Here is a 16,144-nt window from a genome sequence, read left to right as displayed (position 1 = left end):
ACGAGGACTATAGGGAAGCTTGAGCGTTTCTCGATACCTCGGTAAAAATACCAGAGTCATTGATGGGAGTTTGCATCTCTACCTCATCTTTACCTTCCACATTCACATTGCTAGCTTAGTTGATTGCTTTACTTTCCTAGATTAGTTGATAGGATTGGAACCTAGGTTGCATAACTCTTTTACGGTAAAGATAGCAATACACCTAGCAAAACCGTAGTTGCACGTCTATAGATTACTTTCTTGCATAGGTTTTGACTAGGTGGAATTAGAGGCCATAATTTGGAGTTAGAGTTTTAAGTTGCCTAATTCACCCCTCCCCCCATCTTAGGCGTCACGGTCCCTTATAAGTGATATCAGAGCCGGATGGCTCAATTTGGACCTTTGGCTTCACCGCCGTTGAGCCGACACTATTTAGAGTGGTTGAGATGGATACCTCTAGGCCTCCATACTTTGACGGCACTTAATTCTCCTATTATAAAGCTAGAATGGCTTGTCACCTTGAGGTGGTAGATTTGGGTGTTTGAAGAATCAGTCGTGACAGGATGAAATCCATTAAGAATCCCGATAAACCCACAAAGAGTGAAGAAAAAGAAATTTATTTCACTGTTAGAGCTAAAAATTGTTTGTTTGAATCTTTTAGCATGGATGTGTTTAACCAAGTGTTCACTTTAAATACGACACATGAAATTTGGTTAAAACTCCAAGGGCTCCATGATGACACAACTATTGTCTGTGAGCAAAAACATTATCTAGCTAAACAAAATTATGATTCCTTTAAAATGAATAATGATGAGCTTGTTCATGATATGTATTCTCGTTTGAATCTAATTATCAATGAGCTCCATTCAATGGGATTAACGAAGCTAGATGATGTGGACATCATAAGGAAGATCATCTCCGTGCTACCATAAAAGAAATATGCAAGCATCATCACCATCCTTCACAACATGGAAGACTTGAGCACCATGACCCCGGCCATAGTCATTGGCAAGATAGTGGCATTTGAAATATCACACAAGATGAGTCAAGAAGAAGCCTCTTCATCAAGCAAAGGCAAAGTTCTCGCATGTAGTAAGAAAAAGAAGATAAAGGGCAAGCAAGTTGAGACAAGCTCAAGCTCCTCAAGTGAAGAAGAAGAAGAAGATGAGGATGATGATGATGATGAATCAAGTGATGATGATCAATCTTCCTCCTCCACCTCCGACCTTGATAAAGAATCTATCAAACTTATCAACAAGGTGGAGAAGATGATCCAAAAACTCAATGTCTAGGGTATGCCTATCCAAATTCAAGATTTCATCTTCACCAATCAAAGAAATGAGCAAAGAAAGAAGGGATGCTATGGATGCGATGAGTTGGGGCACTTTGTGGAAGTTTGTCTAAACAAGACCACACCCAAGACAAAGAAGAAGGCGTGCAAGAATAAAGCCCTCACATCAATAAGGTTATGGGACGATTCTTCAAGTAAAGAAGAAGACCACCACAAGAGGCGCGGGCACAAGCACTCATCATCAAGCACCTCACGTTTGTGCCTTATGGCACGAGGTAACAAAAAGCCTATCCCAAGTGATAGTGATGATGAGCTACCATCTCATGATGAAATTGTGCAAGAAAATCTTAACTTTGCTAAAGTTTGCACTAGTCAACAAAAGAAGCTTGAAAAATTAAAAGAAAAACTAGATAGTTCACAACAAGCCTATGCTACTTTGCTTGAGCAATATGAAACTTTTGCCAATCTTAATATGGAGCTATCTACTAAAATTGAGCAACTTAAGACTAGTGCAAACACAAATAATTTCACAATCGATGATGAGCAACATGTAAAGAAAAATGAAAAATTAAAGAAAAAGTTAGCTAGCTCACAAGATGCTTATAAAAGTTTGCTTGCTAAAATGGAAATCATGTGCAAACATTGTGATGAGCTAACTAATAAAGTTGCTAATCTTGAAGCCGTCGGTACAACCCTCACCAAGGCATCTAAAAAGAAAAGTTCTATCTTTGACATGCCTAAAAAGGATGCTTCTACTTCTTGCAATGATTTATGTTTAGACTCACTCTTGTGGAACCAAGTTTGTGTTGAGAAAGTTGTTGTAGATACATGCACACAAGAGGTCGCAATGGAGAATGAGCAACTCAAGCAAGAAGTGGCTCACCTCACCAAGGACTTGACTCAAGTGAAAGGCAAGACGGAGCAAGCCCAACTTCATCAAGATAACACCGTCAAGGGAGTGAAGAAGCTTGATGAAGGACAAACCATGGTTTGCTACGTGTGCCACAAGCAAGTCCACAAGTCCTATGAGTGCAAGGTGAAGAATGGGGGAGGAGCTAAGAAGTAAGAGAAAAACAAAAAGGAAACAAGCAAGCTCTCCAACACCTACACCAACAAGGTGGACAAAAAGGCCTCCCACCTTATCTCTTGGAGAAGAAGAAAAATGACAAGGTGGTGACCGTCAAGGTGAACAAGCAAGCCAACAATGGGGCCAAATGCATTTGGGTGCCAAAGGAGATCATTTCCTACATGAAGAGCACCAAGAAGGTTTTGATCCCGAAAGGGAAGTGAGAAGTCTGATGGACTTCGGGGAATTTGGAGACTTGGCAAAGTATGGTGCATTTCATGGGGTGCATCATTGTGGACAAGGTAATTGCCAAGTGGGTTAGTGAATACTATGGACCCAAATTCCCCTTCCCATGTTATGTAACTAGATTTAATTTCTTGCAATTTCAATTAGCATCTAGTTCCTTTTCATGCTTAGGTTTGCATTTGCATGCTTAATCTTTTGTCTTGCATACACTAGGTATATCTTATGGTAGACTTGCTCGGTTTCACTCTTAACCCTTGGAGCAAACCTACATGGTTTGAATTGTTTAGAAGCACGGCACATACCTTGTTTTACAATTGTTCATCTAATATGTGCCAAAGTCTAAATTGTAGACAATTTCTCCCGAATATCACTTTCAAAAATGATTCTCACATTCATGTGATGTCATCTTTCAAGTGGTATTTTTTATTCTAAAATCAATGTGCATGTCTCCTACAAGTATTTCATACTTGTGTGCACAAATTTAGGGGGAGGTTACTCTACAAGTTAGATGCTTTGAGACTAACACCTTTTAAAGCTTATCATGTGTGTAGTAGTCTCATTGCAAGGAAAATGGAGTCCCCGGAGTTAAGCATCATACTTCAAGTAAACACCACCTATTGCAAGTGGTATAAATCAAATTGGTTTCCACATGTGGTATTTCTAAACCGATATCATCACGTTGATTTCACTTTGGTATTTATATGCTTTCTCCATGCATTATATATATTAAACTCTCTTGAGCATTAATTTGCCAATTATGCATAAACTACATTCTCATCATATGTATGCATATATTTAGGGGGAACTTAGTCTATGTAATGTGAGAGTCAAATTTTGTTACATATTCCACTCCACATACAAAGGATCACAAAGTTTCACCCTCTCTTGTGCTACTAATGTCTTCCTTTTCGGTGTTTGATTCCAAAGGGGGAGAATTTGTAGGACCAAAACCAAGCCCGTTCATAATAATTTATAAGTGGTAATGGTCCGAGAAAGGAAGGATAGTAGATTATGGAGTTAGGGGGAGGCTTAAATCCATAATGCCACATGAGGACATTTGCAAAGGTAAGATAAGTTTCCAAAGATGTTTACATGTGGTATCTTTTAGCATCATATAACCTTGTCCTTTGCATTGCATCCTAGCAAGTAGATAGTTTTTAAATTCCAAAATTCTTATTATTTGCTTGTTTTGGTCGTGTTGTCATCAATCACCAAAAATGGGAAGATTATAAGAAAAATAGATCCTAGGCCCATTTACATTGGATTTTGGTGTTTGATGACCAACACAACCAAATTGGACTAATGAATTTGCAAGTAATTGTTTTGTAGTTCAATAGGGTGCAAGACGTGACTTGGACGAATGCAACATGATGATCCCATGATCAACACCATAAGCAAGACCCTAGAAGCACAAGAGAAGACCCAAGATATCAAGCAAAGTCCAAGCACAAAGATGAGAACCAAGTTAGACGCAAGATCGCGAAGAAACGAGATCGACAGAGGTGACCGAACGCGGCCCTATGAGGACCGGACACATCCGATCAGTTGCTCGGCAACAGCAGGTGTCAGCAGTTGTGACCGGACGTTGAGCCAAGCAGTGATTGGATGCATGGACTTAACTGTTTATCGTCGCAGCAACAACTTAGTGAGGATCAGACGCAGCAGCCATGGACGACCGAATGCGCCAGGCAGTGGCGTCCGATCGAGTCCAGAGAGGTTCCAGAGCGGCACCAACGCGACCGGACGCGTCCGATCGATGATGATCGGACTCGGCACTGCATCTGATCTCTACGCACATGGTCAATGGTCGAGATGACCGAACGTGTCCAGTCAGGACGACAGCAGCGTCCGGTCAGTAACAGAAACTAGGTTTTGCCCCCAACGGCTACTTTCTCTATGGGACTTATAAATAGACCCCCAACTGGCCATTTGAGGTGTGGGGAGCTGATGAAACATACCAAGGGTGTTGATACACCATTTGAGTGATCTCCACTTGCATAGTGCTTAGTAATTCATTAGGTGATTAGCGTAGGTGCTTTGCGAAGTGCTTATGTTGATTAGACCATAGCTTATGCGCTTGCTCTAGGTTTAGGCCTAGTGTTTAGTGAGGTTTGCACACCTCTTATTACTCGGTGCTTGCGCACACCATTGTTTTACATCGGAGGGGCATGTAGTCTTGTGAGATCACACCAACTGCATTTGTGGTGTGTCCGCCACTGTGTACCGAAGGGAACAAGGCCCGCGGCGGTTCAGCCAGAAGCTTGATAGTGAAGACAACGGGGAGCATCCAGGAGAGGCTTGCTGGAAGGCACGTCAGAGACCCCACTTGTGCGTGGGGAAGGCCTGAGACTATCCATGGAGTTACTTGACTGAGAGCTTGGCCCTTGCAAGGGATTCCTTGCGAGGGGCTCCAACGAGGACTAGGGGGAAGCTTGAGCGCTTCTCGATACCTCGGTAAAAATACCGGAGTCATTGATGGGAGTTTGCATCTCTACCTCATCTTTACCTTCCACATTCACATTGCTACCTTGGTTGATTGCTTTACTTTCCTAGCTTAGTTGATAGGATTGGAACCTAGGTTGCATAACTCTTTTGCGGTAGAGATAGCAACACAGCTAGCAAAATCGTAGTTGCACATCTAGATAGATTACTTTCTTGCATAGGTTTTGACTAGGTGGAATTAGAGGCCATAATTTGGAGTTAGAGTTTTAAGTTGCCTAATTCACCCCCCTCTTGGACGTCACGGTCCCTTATAAGGATCGCGTCAGAGTGCCACCTAATGAGTTCCCAGAACAAGTGAACCAAAGGGCAGCCTTGTTAGAAATTTAGGCATTTTCATTATCAGTTTAATCCAAAAAAGTAACATCAGCAGGTTCATGACGGCATATTTGTGCATGTGTATATCTCTAATGAACACTACAGCATGCAGTGATAACATACAGATGGACACAGTAGCAGCGAGTACAGCAATCATAGAGATTAGAGTGTACCCAGCAGAGGGTCCCATGCCGAGGGCATCGGAGGCTCCATTCGCACTAGTCGACATAGTGCGTTGCTTGAAGTCGTGGACCACAGTTGGTGCAGTACGATGTTCGCAGTGTAGTCCCATGAACGAATCACCAAGAAGAAGACGCCTTGACGTTCCATAGGCAATCACCGAGAAGAAGATGTACGTAGACTTGACGAGCAGTCGCAGATCGCTCCCCAAAAACCTAATCGCCGTGCACCCCACGCAAGGTTCTCTGGCGGACAAGGATTCCGGAGGCAACTGCTCTCCACGCCATATCATGAATTCTTGCCATCAAAATTATTTGGCTTCAAAGCAGCAGCAAAACCACTGACAGAAAACTGCCTATTATTAGGTTTTTGGATTGTTAGAAATTTAGGCATTTTCATTATTAGTTTAATCTAGAAAAGTAACATCAGTAGGTTCATGATGGCATATATGTGCATGTGTATATCTCTAATGAACACTACAACATGCAGTGATAACATACAGATGAACACAGTAGCAGCGAGTACAGTAATCATAGATATTAGAGTGTACCCAGCGGAGGGTCCCAAGCCGAGGGCATCGGAGGCTCCATTCGCACTAGTCGACATAGTGCGTTGCTTGAAGTCGTGGACCACAGTCGGTGCAAGACGATGTTCGCAGTGCAGCCCCACGAATGGATCACTAGAAAGAAGATGCCTTGACGTTCCACAGGCAATCACCGAGAAGAAGATGTACGTGGACGAGTAGTCGTGGATCGCTCCCCAAAAATATAATCGCCTCGCACCCCGTGCAAGGTTCTCTGGCGGACGAGGGTTCTAGAGGCACCTGCTCTCCCGCTACTCCATGCACATAGAGGTACGGGACGGGGAAACCAGAATGCTACGCAAGTGTGGTTCTCTCGGGAGTGGTTGCGGAAGTACAAGATCTAGACTAATGGAAGACTCGGATATATGGACGGGGAGAAGAGAGGCAATGGAGAATCCCAGGAGATGGAGACGGAGAGACGGAAGTGGAAGAGACAGTAACTGCCGTAATCAGGTCGCCTCCACCATCAAGGGGAGTAACTCTCGTTGTTATGTGGATTAAGTGGCAAAAGACTGGCCACGCCCGCCCGCACACCGCCCGCCTGCCTACCTGGCCTTGCCACACCACGGCCACGGCCTCGGCCTCGGCCTCGGCCCAGCCCTGGCCTGGCCTACGTCCATGCCCACGTCCACGGCCATGGCCACAGCCCAGCCTGGCCGGCGGCGGCGGCGGCGACGGCGCACGCGCGCGTGTGTGGCACGCCATTGTCCTTTTCTCAGCTTCTCAATTTAGATGAATAATTTCCAACCATATAAGCTGAGTCAACGTTCAGTCAAAACCCCATATGGTATTAAACCAAACAACGCTTAATGTTATGCACCATAGAGTTTTATTTGATTCATTAAATATTATATGGGCCAAACCCATATTATATCCAACAATCCCCACCAAACTCTAGGGTTTGTAACAAAGTAGTCTTAGAACCATATTTTTTTATATACCAGTATTTCGATGGAGACTGTTAAGTTGAACATTCATCTAGAACAATAGTTTCACTCAGTCACAACTGAACAATGGACTAAGCCTTGAATTGATAGTTTTGTGTGAGGTGAATGTCACTAAAGTCCTTAGCTAATACTGGGTAGCAAAAGGCATCCTCTCTAGTTGAAGCATATAAGTCATACTTCAGTGCCTTTCATGAGTATTTAGAGATCACCCAAATCTCATAGACTATGACCAGCAGTCTGACTTATATAGGTGTGTTCCTCAAAAGATATTCTGTAGGACAACATCTTTGCTTTGACAAGCCACATGGAACACATTAAGGCAAAAGCCAGCCTGCCTTACAGAAAGGAAAGATATGCATCAGAAATGAGTCTTACTAAGGATCTTTCCTCACAATTTACTACTAGCTTGTTTCATCATCCTACTTCACGGGATCTCCGATCACATAGAACAGGTTACCACTATAGTAAATTTCAAGTGGGTCTCAAACCCATCTCTCTCGATGCACTTTCTATCACATTGCGTGATAGACTCTTAGTAAACTGATCTACCAGATTGTTAGATGTGTGGACATAGTCCAACGCTATTACTCCAGAGTTTCTCAATTTCCTAACAGATTTTAGTCATCTCTTAACATGCCTTGTGGACTTCATGTTATCCTTGGAACTATTAACCTTTGTAATCACAGTCTGGTTATCACAGTTCATAGAAATAGCTGGTATGGGTTTTTCAACAACTGGTAAATCCATAAGGAGATCATGAAGCCACTCAGCCTCAGATCCAGCAGTGTCTAATGTTGTGAGTTCTGCTTCCATTGTAGACTTCGTTAAGATAGTCTGCTTGCAAGACTTCTAGGAAACAGCACCACCTCCAAGCGAAAACACATATCCACTTGTGGCATAAAGCTCATTAGCATCAGAAATCCAGTTGACATCACAATAACCTTCCAGCATTTTTGGATGTCCGATATAACAAATACCATAGCTCAAGGTCCCTTTTAGGTAGCGCATTACTCTCTCAAGAGCACGCCAGTGATCATCTCTCGGGTTTGACACAAACCGGCTCAGCTTGCACACAACAAATGAGATGTCAGGCATTGTTGCACTAGCAAGATACATGAGTGAACCAATGATCTGGGAATATCTCAACTGATCCCTTGCTATTCTTCGATTTTTCCTCAATAGCACGCTAGGGTCATAAGGTGTAGGAGCAGATGCACAGTCACTAAACCCAAAGCGACTCAGTACCTTTTGCACATAGTGGGTTTGTAACAGAGTTACCCCACCATCACCTTCTCTTAGAAGCTTGATATTAAGAATAACATCAGCCTCTCCCAAATCTTTCATCTCAAAATTTTTAGATAGAAATTCCTTCACCTCCTCGATCACTTTGAGGCTAGATCTAAAGACCAGTATGTCATCAACATATAAGCACAAAATGACTCCTTCACCCCCACCATACCGATAGTACACACATTTGTCAGCTTCATTCACAACAAAGACAGCAGATGTTAAAGTTCTGTCGAACTTCTCATACCATTGCTTAGGAGCTTGTTTTAGGTCGTATAATGACTTTAATAATTTACACACCTTGCCTTCTTGACCATTTGCTACAAACCCATTAGGCTAATCCATATAGATCTCCTCCTCCAACTCTCCGTTTAGGAAAGCTGTCTTAACGTCCATTTGATGAACGATAAGACCATAAGAGGCTGCCAGGGAAAGCAAAACTCGAATTGTGGTCAATCGGGCAACCGGTGAATAAGTATCAAAGAAATCCTCACCTTCCTTTTGAGTATAACCCTTGGCCACAAGCCTTGCCTTGTACCTCTCAATAGTACCATCAGGCCTAAGCTTTTTCTTGAACACCCATTTGCAACCTATAGGCTTGCACCCATAGGGACGATCAACTATTTCCCAAGTTCCATTAGACATAACAGAATCCATCTCACTCCGTACTGCTTCCTTCCATAAGTCAGCATCAGGAGAGGAATATGCCTCTTCAATGGTCGTTGGTGTGTCATCCATAAGGTACACAATATAGTCATCACCAAAAGACTTTGCAGTCCTCTGTCTCTTGCTTTTCCTGGTGACTATAGTGTCATCCTTCTTAGGATTTTGCACATAGGGTTCCTCAATTTGTTCTATCGGAGTAAAATTTTCATGCTCATGGAGAATTATAAATTCATGATCAGTTATGCTAGGTGCATTTTTCATGGGAAACTCATTCTAAAAAAATGTAGCGTCTCTAGATTCCATGATTGTATCAATAGCCATCTTAGGAACACTAGAGTTTATTATTAAAAATCTATAACCCACGCTGTGAATTGCATAACCAAGAAAGACACCATCAACAGTCTTTGGTCCAAGCTTTCGCTTTTTGTTTATTGGCACATTCACCTTTGCCAAACAACCCCAAGTTCGCAGGTAAGAGAGATTTAATCTCTTCTTCTCCCATTCCTCAAATGGTGTGATTTCTTTGTTCTTTGTGGGCACTTTATTTAGGACATGACACGCTGTCAATATTGCCTCACCCCACTATTCCTTAAATAGTCCCACAGTCTCTAACATGGCATTAACCAAATCAGTTAGAGTGCAGTTCTTTCTCTCTGCAATCCCATTAGACTGTGGTGAGTATGGTGGCGTCCTCTCATGAATAATTCCATGCACCGCGCAAAACTCAGAAAATTCATTTGAGAAATATTCTCCCCCGCGATCGGACCGCAAACGCTTGATTTTCTTCTCAAGTTGATTTTCTACCTCAGCTTTATAGATTTTAAAATAATGCAACGCTTCATCTTTTGTTTTTAATAAATACACGTAGCAAAATCTAGTGCAATCATCTATAAATGTTATGAAGTATCATCTACCGCCTTTAGTCAATTCGCCATTCATTTCGCATAAATCAGAATGAACGAGTTCTAATGGTGCCAAGTTCCTCGCCTCAGCAGCCTTGTGAGGCTTGCGTGGTTGCTTCGATTGCACACACATCTGGCACTTAGAATCTGTGACTAATTTAAATTTCAGGATTAAATTCAGATTTGCAAGCCGCGTGAGACAGCCAAAATTAATGTGACAAAGTCATGAATGACATATATTCGACTCATCCGAAACATTAACATTGTTCACCACTTTATTACACACATCATCAAGCAAAGATAAGCAGAACAAGCCTCCACAATCATAACATTTTCCAACAAATATTTCATGTCTCGACACAACACATTTATTGGACTCAAGTACAGTTTTAAAGTCATCGCGACACATCTGAGAAGCGCTAACAAGATTCTTCTTGACGGAGGGGACATGCTGCACGTTCTTTAATAGCACCGTCTTTTCCGAAGTAAACTTCAGAACAACCGTACCGGCACCAAGAACACGCGCATGCGAACCGTTTCCCATCAGCAAGGCTCCACTCCTGCCGGCCTGATAGGAAATAAACAAAGAAACATCAGCACACACATGAATATTAGCACCACTGTCCATCCACCACTCAGGTGAAAGATAAACTGAAAGAACAAAAGGTAAAGAATTACCATACTCAGATGTTCCTCCTTCAGTCTCGCTAATTACCATGTTTGCGGATTTCTTTTCTTACTTATATTTGCGGTATGGGTACGCACTTGCCCAATGCTCATCACTCCCGCAAACAAAGCATCCTCCACCTTTCTTGTTGTTTTTCTTCTTAAACTGTGTAGTCTGCTTAGGCTTTGCATTGTTGTTCTCTTGCATGTTCTTCTTCTTTTATTATGAGATGCAAATGAGTTTTTCTTCTGCACCATATTGGCGACTGAAGACTCAACTCCTTTTCTACGATTGTCTTTTGCTCTCGCCCTCTCCTTAACATCAAGAGATTTAATAAGCTCAGCCACGCTAAACTCTTGTCTCTTGTGTTTTAGAGAACTAGCAAAATCTCTCCAAGAAGGTGGCAGCTTAGCGATTATACCGTCGGCCACAAACTTGTCGGGCAACAAATATGGGAAATGTTCTAGTTCCTTCGCTAGCGCCTGCATCTCATGAGCTTGTTCGACCACAAAACGGTTTTCAACCATTTTATAGTCATACAGCTGCTCCATAAGGTACAGCTCACTGTCAGCATCAGAAACCCCAAACTTTGCCTCAAGAGCATCCCATAACTCTTTGCCTGATGTGCAAGATATGTAGTTTTTCTCATACTTGGGATGAAGTGCACTAATCACGGCGCCTCGAAATAGGTTATCGGCAGCCAAGAACTTTCGCTCCTCCTCAGGAGTAAACTGTTCAGACTTCCCTTGTGCGGCGTGATATCAGTTCATCGCAGTCAACCACAACACCATCTTGGCATGCCATATCATGAAATTCTTGCCATCAAAATTATTTGGCTTCAAAGCAGCAGCAAAACCACTGACAGAAAATTGCCTATTATTAGGTTTTTGGATTGTTAGAAATTTAGGCATTTTCATTATCAGTTTAATCTAGAAAAGTAACATCAGCAGGTTCATGACGATATATATGTGCATGTGTATATCTCTAATGAACACTACAGCGTGCAGTGATAACATACAGATGAACATAGTAGCAGCGAGTACAGTAATCACAAAGATTAGAGTGTACCCAGCGAAGGGTCCCATGCCAAGGGCATCGGAGGCTCCATTCGCACTAGTCGACATAGTGCGTTGCTTAAAGTCGTGGACCATAGTCGGTGCACGGATCACCAAGAAGAAGACGCCTTGACGTTCCGTAGGCAATCACCGAGAAGAAGATGTACGTGGACTAGACGAGCAGTCGTGGATCACTACCCAAAAACCTAATCGCCGCGCACCTCGCGCAAGGTTCTCTGGCGGACAAGGATTCCGGAGGCAACTGCTCTCCACGGCCTGGCCTGGCCGGTGGCGGCGGCACGCACGCGTGTGTGGCATGCCATTGTCCTTTTTTCAACTTCTCAATTTCGATGAATAATTTCCAACCATATAAGCTGAGTCAACGTTCAGTCAAAACCCCGTATGGTATTAAACCAAACAACGCTTAATGTTACACACCATAGAGTTTTATTTGATTTATTAAATATTATATGGACCAAGCCCATATTATATCCAACAAGCCTAAGAAGAAGTGATCGGCAGTCTCTTCGCCACCGTTGCAGATATCGCAGCCGGCGTCTTGCAAGATGTTCTTCCGGGCCAGGTTTGCCTTGCAGTGGATTCTGTCCTGGATCAGGACCCAGGCGAAGAACTTCACTCAGGGCGGCACAAAGTTATGCCAGACAAACGCAAGGACTCCGTTCATACAGATATGATGGCTCCATCATAATTTAGCAATTTTTGCCAAATCAATTTTCTTGCATTACTAACATATACTCAATTCATAAAGATATGATGGCTCCATCATATGCTTGCTTTATTTTTCAATTATTTGGATAAAAAATTTCGGATGGGTACCAGATTACTAGAGTTTAGAGGAATTAGGCTTGTGATCAACCAATCATTTGTCCCTGTGAAATTGGAGTCTTCACCCGAAGATCGGAGTTGTCTTTCCGCTGTTTGCTATCTAAGGTTATATCCTTTATACTAAGTATTATGTATATTAAGCATTGTCTATTGATATTACCTCTATTTGTGGCTATATGTGAGATTTGACATCCTGGGCTCACATATGATGTGTATCTGGTTTTGTTCTTAAAACTGGGTGCTATAATTGTAAAATGAAAAACAATGCATATGCAAAAGAGGAATTGTGCTCGAACCATTGAATGATCAAACCCTAGTTATTCAATAAAAAAGATTACATATTACAATGTAACCCATTGGTCATTTTCGTTAACTAGCTCTCGTTTTTTCTTGTCTGATACTCCCTCCATCCCAGAATATCTGTCGTTTTCGGTGTTCGTGTCACAACTTTGACTCAATTTGTACAAAATATGTGCAACATTTGTGTCTCCAAATAAATTTGTTAAAAAACTAGATTCAAAGATCTTTCCAATGATGTTAATTATGTATCATAAATAATAATATTTTTAATATATATTTTGTTAAAGTTGTTTCTCGGAAAGCGAGAACGACAGATATTCTGGGACGGAGGGAGTACTCCTTATTACGCGCATGCACTCGACTCCATTGGAGTCCCTCACTCCCTCTACACAGTGACCTGTCAAGAAGCATACACAGATATGTAATGAAGCATATATAGTTAATCTTTTTTAGCTAATACTTCTCTATCATTATCTACTGTGCTTAGTAAAAAAAATAGGTCAGCGTGATTTATACCTGGTTTTGATTTTCTCTATCATCTGTTCGTTGCTTGTGTGTTCACCAGAGAGCTGTGGCATCGACTGCTCCAAAGGGTTGGGTTCCAGTTCCTCTGCCCAAACAGTGATGCTGATTTGGTGAACTGGTGGCTGGCATCGAGGAGGGAGATATCATCAGGGTTCAGAAAGGGATTTGATTCTTTGGTGCTGCTTGTCTCATGGGAGACTTGGAAGGAGCGGAATCGGAGGACCTTCGGTGGAGCACCTTCATCAGTTGCACAGGTGATGCAAGGGATACAACAGGAGGGAGCCGAGTGGGTCAGCGCGGGATTCCGTTCGCTTGTACCGCTGTTCGCGCCATAGGGGTTTAACCTCGCTATATATCTGCTTGTCGTAAAAGGAAGTTTACTTAGTTAGTACAAAGTAGTGGCAGCACTATTCAAGCCGGTGATTTGTGTTGTGTGTTCCTCGTACAAAACGCGGCATCTTGCCGTCGTTGGGTCGAGATGTACTAAAACATCTATCTCCCCTTAATGAAGCACGTGCTATGCCTATGCACGATTTCGAAAAAAAAAAATTGGATGAAGAGAACAAGGGTCTTCTTTGCACCACCATGTAAGGTGGATAACCTTATTCTCATCGTATGTCCTCCTCTCTGGAAGTGTCATTCGATCGATGATGCACCGCATGTTCTTGATCCTTCTTACCTCCAGGCAACAGCGACCCTATAGTGGCAAAAAAATTATGGGAGTACCACGCTTGAGGTTGTCTTTACATAGTTCGAGTATTTTGTCCTTGTCTTGCTCGGTACATGCTCCAGTCACAAGGTTGAGGGAAGTTAAGAGTGTACACGCAAGCAAGATGACAATACTTGCAAATTTCCCAAACGTCATCTTGCTGCTATTATGACACAGGTAGCCAAGTGATCAACTAGTAGGCCAAGGAACAAGGATGGAACACAATGCAGCTTATCTATATAGAACTCCAACTCATAAGCACCCTTTAAATAGAATGAAACCCCCTACTGGTACACATATACATAATCCTAGTGATGTTATGGGTTTTTTATATGTAGATAGAGATAGGCGGAGAGATATGAGAAACAGTGAAGAGACAGGTAGAGAGATATGAAGAGAGATAGAGATAGATAGATAAACAGATACATAAAAAGAAATTAAGATATACAACAAATACACACAGATAGAGAAATCAGTAGAATGACACGAGTGATAGAGGATCGAGATAGAGATAATGGTTATTCTTTGAGAGTTGAATCTCACCCGTCAAGGAAATTAGTGACACTAAAGGTATTCCATTTTATAGCAGTGAGTAATCATTATTAACATCCAGGTAACGCTATCATGCTGTTTCGATAATGGGAAATAGGGGATGGGAAAGGGAATAAAGACCCGGTTATATTAAATCCCTTGTTTGGATGTCAATACCATGTTTGGATGTCAGAATATGGAAATTATGGTGGATGGGGAGAGGGTTACGTGGGTAAGATCCTTTGCCAACTCCTAAGTAAAGCGTTCGACTTCTTTGGTGTGCAGCAAGCCCAGACCCTTTTCTGCAGGCCGCAACTAATCTGCCGTGGTCTGGCTGGAGTCCCCGGAATACCACATCACGGCGGTGCTTTCAAATCTCCCAGCAACATAGCAATATCATGGTATGGGCAGCGGCCTTCGGAATCTGAGGGCGGGAGGAGGTTTTCCATAGCTCTGTCACCTTGGCGATCGCGTCAGAGTGCCACCCAATGAGTTCACAGCAGAAGTGAATGAAAAGGGCAGAATGAGAAGATGTGATCTGCAGTCTCTTCGCCACCGCTGCAGATATCACAGCCGGCGTCTTGCAAGATGTTCTTCCGGGCCAGGTTTGCCTTGCAGTGGATTCTGTCTTGGATCAGGACCCAGGCGAAGAACTTCACTCAGGGCGGCACAAAGTTATGCCAGACAAACGCAAAGGACTCCGTTCATACAGATATGATGGCTCCATCATAATTTAGCAATTTTTGCGAAATCAATTTTCTTGCATTACTAACATATACTCAATTCATAAAGATATGATGGCTCCAGGGTGTGTCAACATCTTGATGCACTATGGGGGCGCTCTTTCACAGGAAGGAGCACTAACTTATGATGGAGGTGAAGTCTGCCTTTTCAGAAATATTGAGATGAATGTAATGTCCTACTTTCAAGTAGCACAACTGGCAAAAGCTGTAGGTTTCAAGGACAGTGACACTCTGTTCTATGCCGTTCCTGGACATAGCGTTAAAGCTACTATAGACAAGCTCACTGATGACACATGTGTTTCAGAGATGTTGAAATATGCAGATCAAACCATCTTTCTTGAGATTTACATTAAGAATAATGACCATGATGTATCCAACAGTTGGTGACGCCTGCCAACCTGACAGCAGTACTGAGGTACTATTTATGTTTCATTGCAATTTCAGTCTACATGCCTCTTTAGGAGTTTCTTGACTGTGTGCTTGATTCTGCATTTGCACTTCCATCCAACCAAATTTGCATACATGTGAACTTACTTAAATTTATATTATAGATAATGGTCCAACGTCTGCCCACGAGAGACATTCTAGTAATAATCCAACAAATGAGATGACATAGGATGAAACTTTTGATGGCCTTACACATCGCTTTGCTTTACTGGTTCATTTTTATTAGAAAGCTATGCTCACGGCTGATTAGAGAGTCCTGATGAGAGGAAAATGGTAGTTGGAGACAAAAAAAAAAAAAAAAAAACTATTCATGCACTGGGCAAAGGTATTTATGCTCCCACAGTTATTTGGTTTTTA

Source organism: Miscanthus floridulus, chromosome 10 (genome assembly GCF_019320115.1).
Source record: "Miscanthus floridulus cultivar M001 chromosome 10, ASM1932011v1, whole genome shotgun sequence".
Classification (NCBI taxonomy): domain Eukaryota; kingdom Viridiplantae; phylum Streptophyta; class Magnoliopsida; order Poales; family Poaceae; genus Miscanthus; species Miscanthus floridulus.
This window is presented reverse-complemented; position numbering follows the sequence as displayed.